The 11,297-nt window shown below is 41.1% G+C and overlaps 1 protein-coding gene across 1 annotated transcript in view; it reads left to right on the top strand.

Moving 5' to 3' along the window:
* The first annotated feature begins 888 nt into the window (after positions 1-888).
* Positions 889-11,297, top strand: part of CSRP1 (cysteine and glycine rich protein 1) — a 55,582-nt gene continuing 45,173 nt past the window's right edge. Inside the window, exon 1 of the mRNA XM_073615981.1 lies at positions 889-1,044. The gene's annotated coding sequence lies outside the window, so the exon portion shown is untranslated. The remainder of the gene's footprint in view (positions 1,045-11,297) is intronic.

The raw sequence follows: 11,297 nt of genomic DNA, 5'->3' as shown, positions 1-11,297 counted from the left end.
AAAAGGATGAGGTGGCAACCCTAGAATGAGGGACACCTATTAACAAAAGTATGTAGGCATAGGGACACACACCCTGCCATGCCCTCTTAACATAGGCGTGCGCACAGGGTGTGCCAGGTGTGTCTGGGCACACCCTAATCACCCCGTGTGGTGCATATTTCCAATGTTTAGACCCCTGATATTTCACCAAATAAATACAAAAATCAGGTTTTTTTTCTCCTAAAAAGTTGCAAAAAAATCATTAAAATCATATTGTAACTGCCCTACTGACATCACCAATATCTACCCTTATGACACCATCCACTGCTCTCCTAACACCTTCCATATACACACACATGCATATGTTTGAGCTTTGGGGTGCACACCCTAATGCAATAGGCTGCGCACACCTATGCCTCTTAAAGAAGAAAAGTGTTTTTTTTTTTTTTTTACCACTATTATTAACTTATATTGGCTTTTGACATTTACAAATTCAGCAATTCTAAAATTGTATGAAAAAATTTAGCACTGGGAAACACTTTTTGAAAGATAAATAGTGCCTATTTATATACAACTTATTATTATTACAACTTATTTAATTTATTTACAACTATATAGATCAGACCAAAATGAAGGACAAATGAGGAGGACAGTTGTTCCAAACCAGGGACAGTCCCTCGAAATCAGGGACAGTTGGCAGCTATGTGTTATGTATGTAATGAGCAAATTGGCTGCCACTTTTATACAAACTGGGGTTTTAAAACATTGAGAGGATTACAGCCAGTCAGCTGCATACGTAGGCTCATTGTAAAGACTATACATTTCCTTTAATGCACCTAGGGTGTGCCTTCCGCCTGACATTTCCCTCCCTCTCTCTGTTCTTTGGTATCTAACCCTCCCTATTTTATGTTTACACATTCTCTCTGCTGCCTGAGTTCTTCCCTTCTTCCCCTGTAAGGTCACACCCAGTATCCTGGGCTTCCCTTTTAAAGAGCAGGCTCACATCAGAGAGGCAGCCACTTAGGAAGAGAAGACTTGTAAGCTATCAGGAACATCTGGGACCAGGTATGTCCATTCTATTTCCTCTGTACTGTACAAGGGGGACTCAGCACTGTCTGAGATCAGAACAGCTGGACACAGCAGCTTAGGGATGGTGCGTTTCATTACTTAGAACCGGAAAGCAGCTGCACTATTATCATGATATACAGCCAGACAAAACGTTCTATGAGTATTACTTAGTACAGCTGTGTAATAATGCAGCCATTATACTCCTTAAAGTGGAACGTCACCCTCTTTTTGTAGTTTTTATTCCTTCTTTAACTTACCTTTTTGTTATTTAGTTCTACTTAATAAACACGCCCAGCGAATCCAGTGTTCTGTTGTAATTTGCCACTGCTAGGGTTGCCACCTCATCTCTTTAAAACCGAACATGAATTCCACAGGTTCTGTGTCTGATTAAGGTGGTAATTAATCTCGCTTGGTGCCTTACCTGCATTAAATTAGCCTCAGAACCTGTGTAATTAATATGTTTTCGGGTTTAAAGGGATGAGGTGGCAACCCTAGCCACTGCACACCTAGTCCAGCATTGTCATCTTCCTCTCCTATGCCATTTGGAGCCTGTTGTCTCTTCTTGGTTCTTGCAGCTGGCCCCCCAAATGATGCGCATGCGTCACGACTCGTCATCAGGTGGATGGTTACAAGTACCAGGAAGACACAGCCAGCCACGTGATGGTGCGCACATGCGCATGTTTTTTTTTTTTTTTTTTTTTAATTGCCCCAAAGCCCCCCCTGGAAAGCCTGACGTTAATGTACTAGGAGGTCGCTGGCTGTTGGGATACGTCAATACAGAAGTGTGGGTCCAGCTTGACTAAAAAAATATGTTTTTTAGAATATATAATAATCAGGATTTATATAGCACCAACAGTTTGTGCAGCGATTTACAACTTTATATATATAAATATATACAATTATGTAAAAGGGGGGGGGGGGGAATGCAGTAATAGTATGGAAAGTGTTTAAAAGAGGATGAAGGTCTGCTTTAATTGTATCAGCCTCTGTCCGGCCCTATTACAGTAAGCAGCAGGAATGCTTTTCAGTACAATCTACCTTTTATGGAAATTTTTACAAGTACTGCTGCCCGCAGACAGAAGGGGTGTGGTGTGTGTACGTCTGCTACTGTCTGTACTTCCATCCTACCTCTAAAAGGATTCCATGCTGCGTGATTGCAGATCTAAGTGGCTGGACTTTAAGCCAATATTACAAGGAAAAAAAAGACAATCAAACTCAAACCGTATACTGTGGCAGTAGCTTGAAAACAAGTGTTGTAGGTATAGGCAGCCTCTTTATAGTCACATATGTTTTACCTCCATTGACAGTTGCAAGCTGCTTCCTGTGCACTAATCTGACTATAACTCAAATCACATTAGACAGGAGAGACGTTATCATTCCCTGAGCAAAACACATAATTATATAAACTCCTTAAAAAAAAAAGTGTTTATTTTTTATAAAGAGTTAGAATAGAAGCATTTTATTGAACTTTGGTTATATAATGCTATTGTATATAAGGGTTATTGTAGTAACACAGATTGCTAATACTCAAAGGCTGGGTTCAGACTATTGCGAATTGGAAGCAAATTTCGCAGCATCCAATTCGCATGTCAGGAGATTATGACCAGCTCTCTATGGAGCTGGTTTACACATCTCCAAGTTAGCACCGGTGCAAATTGCACAGGAGTCCTGTTCGCTTCAGGTCCAAATTCAGCCAAAAATTTGGACTGAAATCGAACGTGACACGGTGAATGGGGACGCACCGGACTCCTGCTGTGAGCTGCTCCGTGCTGCGGTGTAAACCCAGCCTTAAAGTGGAACATGGCAATTTAATGAGAAATTACCTCTCACTCAAGGTAACTAAAGTGGGCTATGCTCCATTCGATTTTTTTTTTTTTTTTTTTTCCCCCTTGCAGGCTGAAGCAAAAAGTAACAGCTTCCTTAATCTACACCAGGGGGTCTCCCACACCCGGGGGTCTCTAAACTTACTCTGCTCCCAGCTACATCACTAATCTAGTCTCAAAATACCAACCTAATCGTTCTCCTCTTTCCTCCTAAGACCTCCTGCTCTCTAGCTCCCTTGTCAACTCCTCTCATTCTCGCCTCCAGGACTTTTCCAGAGCCTCTCCCATCAAGCGCTACGTAAACTGTTGGCGCTATATAAATACTGTATAATAATAATGTATAATAATCCTATGGAACTCCCTACCCCATCTGTCCAATTATCTCCTACTCTGCTTGCTTTTGGACGACCCCTAAAAACCCATCTTTTCATAGAAGCCTATTCTTACTCCCACCTAAAAAGTGTACTTTAATTTTCTCCTCCTTCTCACCTCCTCCCCTACAGTTACTATATATATCTATATCTCTCACTTGATCCTCCCTCTTAGACTGTAAGCTCTAGCGAGCAGGGCCCTCTGATTCCTCCCTGTATTGAATTGTATCGTAACTGTCCTGTCTGCTCTCATGTTGTAAATCGCTGTACAAACTGTTGGCGCTTTATAAATCCTGTATAATAAACAGAGGACCAGTTTACTGTCCTTCAGACTTTAGGGGGGCCGGGCTGTGCTAATTGGAAGTACAAAATGTCCATACATCAGTGGGAGTAAACAATTCTCCATCACTGGCGTCATTGGGAGGATTGTGCCCCATTGTTGGTGTCATTGGGAGGACTTGTGCCCCATTGCTGGCATCATTGGGAGGACTTGTGCCCCATTGCTGTCGTCATTGGGAGGATTTGTGCCCCATTGCTGGCGTCATTGGGACCTGTTGTTGGTGTCATTGGGAGGAACTGTTCTCCATCATTGATGTAATTGGTAGAAATTGTGCCTTTCATGGTGTCAGTGAATAAACTAGTTCTGCAAGGGCCTCAGGACCCCAGTTTGGAGACCACTGATCTACACTAGTGCTTCTCAACCTCAGTCCTCAAGTACAGACCATGTTTGCAGGTTTTCCTTTATCTTGTACATGTGCTTTAAATCAGAGTCAATGGCTTGGTATTTTGGACAGCTATTTTATCAAAGATGAATTCCCAAAACATGGCCTGTTTTGAGGACTGCGGTTGAGAACCACTGGTCTATATACAATGCGGATGGATGGATCTCCCACTGAGGCTTTTGTATTCTGACAGCCGGAACCAGTGGCTGTCAGAATAACTGAGTAGCACTTGCATCTGATTGGATGCAGCCACTTTTCAGCTGATAATATTCCCTCTGGCTCCATTTTGTTTTTTTTAATTGGCAACAGGACCACCCACAAAAAAATAGTAGTATGGCCAGATTAAAATTTGATTGGTTGCCATTTGTTGGTGCACTTTGCAAAGTGCTTGAATACCACATTATCCTAATAATTTAAAGCTGTATGAAGACCACCAATAGGTCTTTGCTATATAAATGTTTATGCAATCAATGCTTTGTGTCCCGAGTTCATCCCTGCTTTCCTGTAGGCCCCTTGCACACGGGACCGTTCAGCTGCAGTGCATCCCTCCCAGTGGTTTGGCGCACCCAGGAGCGCCAGATGTGGCATCTAGTCCCCCTGTCAAAGTCTATGGCTGCGGCTGGATGGGGCTGAACGCTGTACCTCTTTTCTTTAATGAACTAAATGTAATTCTGACATGCTACACAGATTCCAGTGATCAATAATCAGTTTGCAACACTTCATGGTTTCTGTACGCCAGATAGAAAGTCTAATTGCTAGCTATTTATTATAATGGTCAGGATAGATCAAAAGTTGTATCAAATAAACAAACCAAAAATATTTAAAAACATAAAAAAAGTCGATTTGTTTATGTAAAATGTAACATTCAACAAAACAGTCAAAGTAAATTTCTATATGGAATAAGGAAATGAGTGTTCTATGGACTCAAATCATAGTGCCAATTTTGCATGGTAAGGAACCATGCTGAATGACCTCTGGCTGAGATAAAGGCTTACAAAATCTAAATCGGTAAACATTTCCCCATGTGAACATTCATAGGGTGATATATGTGCAAAAAAAAAAAAATTTACAGAGGCTTTCAGGTGTTTTTCACATGGCTCTTCCAGCAACCAATGGGAATTCATCATAATTTGATCAGTAAAATACATCCTGCATTTCCTATCTCCATTGCTCCCTATTTTACCAGATTTTTTAAGCCCATATATGTGGGAGTGTTTGTACAAAGGTATGACTTCATGGTTTTGGGATATGCCTTTCCTTTTAGGGTGTGTTTTGTTGTTAATAGAACATGATGCTGGGCATGAAGGATGAAGACATTAAAATCATAATTGAGCTTAACCTGTTATAAAGCCACAAGTTGTAATGTCATGTTTGTTCATGTCAACCCATGTATAGCTTGTGTCTAAGAGACTAAATGCCTTACGGATGGATTTTTAAAACCCAGCTCTGAGAAATGTAAAAGTTCTCCCTTGCAGTGGGGCTGTGCTTGCAGTGCAAGGGTTAACTGCCAGTTTCTGTCTAGGTAGGAGATACAAAAGCACATTTACTTACCCAATCCCCAGCAGACAGCAACCCCCCCCCCCCCCATACTCCAGCAGTGGACTGTTCCTGATGGCCAATGCAGGACTGTGGGCTCTGCATCTGTCTTGATGGCATCAGAAGACTGGCTGGAGTGCAGGGATCCCTGTGTATGCAATAAATTACAGATTAACAATCATTAAATGTGGTGGCTGCATTATTATTATTATTATTATTATTATTATTATTATTATTATTATTATTATTATTATTATCATTATTTTTTTTTTTTTTTTTTTTTTTTCACCTGGTGATCTACAGTGAGGGAAAAAAGTATTTGATCCCCTGCTGATTTTGTATGTTTGCCCGCTGACAAATGTTCAGTCATTCATTTTAATGGTAGGTTTATTTTAACAGTGAAAGACAGAATAACAACAAAAATATCCAAAAAATAAAAAAAACGCATTTCATAAGTTATAAATTGATTTGCATTTTAATGAGTGAAATAAAGTATTTGATCAATCGGCAAGGTTTCTGGCTCCCAGGTGTCTTCTTTACAGTAATGAGATTAGGAGCACTCTCCTAAAGGAGTGCTCCTAATCTCAGCTTGTTAGCTGTATAAAAGACAGCTGTCCGCAGAAGCAATCAGTCAATCAGATTCCAATCTCTCAACCATGGCCAAGACCAAAGAGCTGTCCATTGATGTCAGGGACAAGATTGTAGACCTACACAAAGCTGTAATAGGCTTCAAGACCATCGCCAAGCAGCTTGGTGAGAAGGAGACAACAGTTGGTATGATTATTCGCAAATGGAAGAAACACAAAATAACTGTCCATCTCCCTCGGCCTGGGGCTCCATGCAAGATCTCACCTCGCATAGTTTCAATGATCATGAGAACAGTGAGGAATCAGCCCAGAACTACACGGTAGAATCTTGTCAACGATCTCAAAGCAGCTGGGACCATAGTCACCAAGAAAACAAGTGGTAACACATTACTCCGTGAAGGACTGAAATCCTCCAGCATTCACAAATTCCCCCTGCTCAAGAAAGCACATATACAGGCCCGTTTGAAGTTTGCTAATGAACATCTGACTGATTCAGAGGAGAACTGGGTGGAAGTGTTGTGGTCAGATAAGACCAAAATCGAGTTCTTTGGCATCAACTCACCATGTTTGGAGGAGGAGGAATGCTGCCTATGACCCCAAGAACACCATCCCCACCATCAAACATGAAGGTGGAAACATGCTTTGGGGGTGTTATTCTGCTAAGAGGACAGAACAACTTCACTACATCAAAGGGATGATGGATCGTCAAATCTTGGGTGAGAACCTCCTTCCCTCAGCCAGGGCATTGAAAATGGGTCGTGGGTGAGTATTCCAGCAAAACACATGGCCAAGGCAACAAAGGAGTGGCTCAAGAAGCTCATTAAGGTCCTGGAGTGCCCAGACAGTCTCCAGACCTTAATCCCATAGAAAATATGTGCAGGGAGCTGAAGGTTCGAGTTGCCAAACGTCAGCCTCGAAACCTTAAAGGAGTTGCAAAGGCAGAAGGTGTTTGTTTTTTTTTTTTGTTTTTTTTGTTTTTTTTTAAATCTTAATGCAGGGGTCTTCAAACTATGGCCCTCCGGTTGTTCAGGAACTACAATTCCCATCATGTCTAGTCATGCCTGTGAATGTCAGTGTTTTACAATGCCTCATGGGATGTGTAGTTCTGTAACAGCTGGAGGGCTGTAGTTTGAGGATCCCTGTCTTAATGCATTAAGATAAAAAAAACCTGTGTGGAGCAGCACCCCCTAATTACCTACCTGAGCTCCTTCTCTCTCCAGCAATGTCGTTGATCCCATCAGCCATCTAGTACACTCCTCCTGATTGGCTGAGACAGAGCAGCGGCGCCATTGGCTGTCAGTCAGCCAATCAGGGGAGAGAGGGGGCAGGGCCAGGTCGGGTCTCCGTGTCTTAATGGATACACAGAGCTCTGACTCAGGTTGGGTGCCCCCTGTAGCTGGCTGAGGGGCACTCAAAGGAGGGAGGGGCCAGGAGCAGCAAAGAGGGACCCAAGAAGAGGAGGATCCAGGCTGCTCTGTGCAAAACCAACCGCACAGAAGAGGTAAGTATGACATGTTTGTGTGTTTTCTATTTTTTATTTTATTTAAAACGAGCCTTTACAATCACTTTAATGACTTTGAGATGATCTGCAAAGAGGAGTGGGACAAAATCCCTCCTGAGATGTGTGCATACCTGGTGGCCAAATACAAGAAATATCTGACCTTTGTGATTGGCAACAAGGGTTTTGCCACCAATAGGGATGAGTCGAACACCCCCCCCCCCCTCGGTTCGGATCGCAGCAGAACATGCGAACAGGCAAAATATATGTTTGAACACCATTAAAGTCTATGGGACACGAACATGAATAATCAAAAGTGCTAATTTTAAAGGCTTATATGCAAGTTATTGTCATAGAAAGTGTTTGGAGACCCGGGTCCTGCCCCAGGAGACAAGTATCAATGCAAAAAAAGTTTTAAAAACGGACGTTTTTTTCTTGAGCAGTGATTTTAATAATGCTTAAAATGAAACAATAAAAGTGAAATATTCCTTTAAATTTCATACATGGGGGGGGTGGTGTCTTTAGTATGCCTGTAAAGTAGCACGTGTTTCCCGTGTTTAGAACAGTCCCTGCACAAAATTACATTTCTAAAGTTAAAAATCATTTAAAACTACTCGCGGCTATAATGAATTGTCGGGTCTCGCCAATACACATAAAAGTCATTGAAAAAAAGAACGGCATGGGATTCCCCCACAGTCCATTACCAGGCCCTTTGGGTCTGGTATGAATATTAAGGGGAACCCGGCGCCAAGTTAAAAAAAAAAAAGGCGTGGGGGTCCCCCCAAAAATCCATACCGGACACTTATCCGAGCGCGCAACCTGGCTAGCCGCAGGAAAAGGGGGGAACTGTACCAGGCCACATGACCTCAGCATGGGGAGGGTGCTTTGGAGTAGCCCCGGTGGTTGTAGGGGTCTGCGGGCGGGGGGCTTAATGGAATCCACTGCTTGATCGTTCTTGCGAGAGGGGACGTGTGTCGTCCCTCCCGCCGCCCTCAGGTGCTTCTACCGACTCACCACTACGATCGAAGCCCGGATTGCTCTTCCCCCCTTTTTTTTTTTTTTTTTTTTTTTTTTTTTTTTTTTCAGGCTTCCCAGCCTAGAGGTGAGATGTGGGGTCTTATTGACCCCATATCTCACTGTAAAGAGGACCTGTCATGCCACATTCCTATTACAAGGATGTTTACATTCCTTGTAATAGGAATAAAAAAAATTATTTTTTGGACAAAAGCGTCAAACCAAAATAAAGTAAAATGAACAATAAATTTTTTTTTTTTTTTTTTTCCCCCGTGTGCCCGCATGCAGAAGCGAATGCATACGTAAGTAACGCCCACATATGAAAATGGTGTTCAAACCACACATGTGAGGTATCGCTGCGATCGGTAGAGTGAGAGCAATAATTTTGGCCCTACACCTCCTCTGCAACTCAAAACATGTAACCAGTAAAAAATTTTAAAGCGTCGCCAATGGGGATTTTTAAGTAGCGAAGTTTGGCACCATTCCACGTGCGTGTGCAATTTTGAAGGGTGACATGTTGGGTATCTATTTACTTGGCATAACTGCATCTTTCACATTATGCAAAAACATTGGGCTAACTTTACTGTTTTTTTTTGTTTTTTTTTTTTAGCACAAAAAAACGCGTTCGAAAAATTGCTGCGCAAATACTGTGCGAGATAAAGTTACGACTGCCACTGTATTCTCTAGGGTCTTTGCTAAAAAAACATATATAATGTTTTATGTAATTTTCTAGGAAATAAATGATTATTTTTACATGTAGGAGAGAAATATGGCCTGGGTGCTCCAGAACACCTGGAGGTGCTCCGTGCATGTTGGGCCTCTGTATGTGGCCACGCTGTGTAAAAGTCTCACACATGTGGTATCACCATACTCGGGGAGCAATAGCAGAATGTGTTTTGGGGTGTAATTTGTGGTATGCATATGCTGTGTGTGAAAAATAACCTGCTAATATGACAATTTTGTGGGGGGGGGGGGGGGGGGGAGAAGAAAATCTTGATTTTGCAAAGAATTGTGGAAAAAAATGACAACTTCAAAAAACTCATCATGCATCTTTCTAAATACCTTGGAATGTTTTCTTTCCAAAAAGGGGTCATTTGGGGGGGGTATTTATACTTTTCTGGCATGTTAGGGTCTCAAGAAATTAGATAGGCCATCAGTACTTCAGGTGTGATCAATTTTCAGATATTGGCACCATAGCTTTTGGACTCTATAACTTTCACAAAGACCAAATAATATCCACGAATTTGGGTTATTTTTACAGAGAAAATTGAGTACTGTCTGTGATACTTTTTTTTATTTGCACTAACATACAATTTTTCAGGACAAGCTTTCGGGGTATGTCCCCTTCTTCAAGGTCCAAGCAGTACTGATTCATAAATTTTTAAGCAGCATGTTAAAGAAAAAAAAAAAAGAAGAAAAAAAAAAAAAAGGGAAAACCAAACACATACAAATCAATGGTAATAAAGATAGCAGCAGAGTTAGTGAGATAAGACAGAGGGAGAGAGAGCTATAGAATGCAGGGGGGGATACTAGTCACAGAGGGGTCGTAAATCTTTAGCATAATGTGTAAGGAAACCAATATCTAATTTCAGGCGGTTACTTTTCGTGTCAAGTGAAGTATCATTCTTAGTTCAAACGTTTTTCCTTTCCTGGATAGTTCTGAAATTCCCTTTAAGAACTAAAACATTGAGGTCTTCTATAGTGTGGTCCAGCTGTGAAAAATGATGTCCCACAGGTGTGCATAAACTGTCTTCTTTATGTTCTTTGGTATGTCTGTGCAAATTCATCCTCGCTTGCAACTTCTGTCCTGTTTCACCAACATAAGATCCTTTGCTGCACCTTTTGCATTGGATGAGGTACACAAAATTACTGGAGGTACAGTTGTAAGAGCCCATGATATTGAAGGTCCCATTTGTGTGTGTAACACTTTTGGATAGATTGATCTGGATGCATAGTTTGCAGCGTTTTTTTTTTTATTGCAGGGTTTGCTTCCATTATTTGTGACTTTATAATCTGAGTGAAGTTTCCTGCTGATTAGTTTGTGTCTAAGGTTGGGTGGTTGTCTAAAAGCCAATAATGGGGGTTGTTGGAATGTTCCTTTTTAGATTTTCATCCTCTGTTATAAATATTTTTACCAAAGATATGTAGCGGTATAAATTTTGGCCAAAAAAAAATTACTAATTTGCAAAATTTTATAACAGAAATGAAGAAAAATGCATATTTTTACAGAATTTTCGGTCTTTTTTTTTTTTTTTCTTTTTATAACGCAAAAAATAAAGAACCCAGCGGTGATTAAATACCACCAAAAGAAAGCTCTATTGGTGTGAAAAAAGGACAAAAATTTCATATGGGTACAGTGTTGCATGACTGAGTAATTGTCATTCAAAATGTGAGAGCACAGAAAATGGAAAATTGGTCTGGTTATTAAGGGGGTTTAAGTGCCCAGTGGTCTAGTGGTCAAACTAAAATCGGACGTTGAGTTCACGTATGACAAAAAACGTTATAGTCTGCACATCCAGCTTTTGTCAGAGAGAAAATCGGAATCGGCTGTCGACAGCAGCTAGAAACTAATGATCTGAAAATCGGCAGATCATTCGTTGGACGAAATTTTACTTTAAATTTTCGTATCGTGTGTATGGGCCTTAAGTTGTAATAGCAGATTTGTATACAATAATGAAATTAAGCCAAACCCCTGCTTG

Source organism: Aquarana catesbeiana, linkage group LG02, assembly GCF_042186555.1.
Source record: "Aquarana catesbeiana isolate 2022-GZ linkage group LG02, ASM4218655v1, whole genome shotgun sequence".
Lineage (NCBI taxonomy): Eukaryota > Metazoa > Chordata > Amphibia > Anura > Ranidae > Aquarana > Aquarana catesbeiana.
Note: the sequence above shows the minus strand (reverse complement) of the source record. Positions and strands in the feature narration are given on the sequence as shown.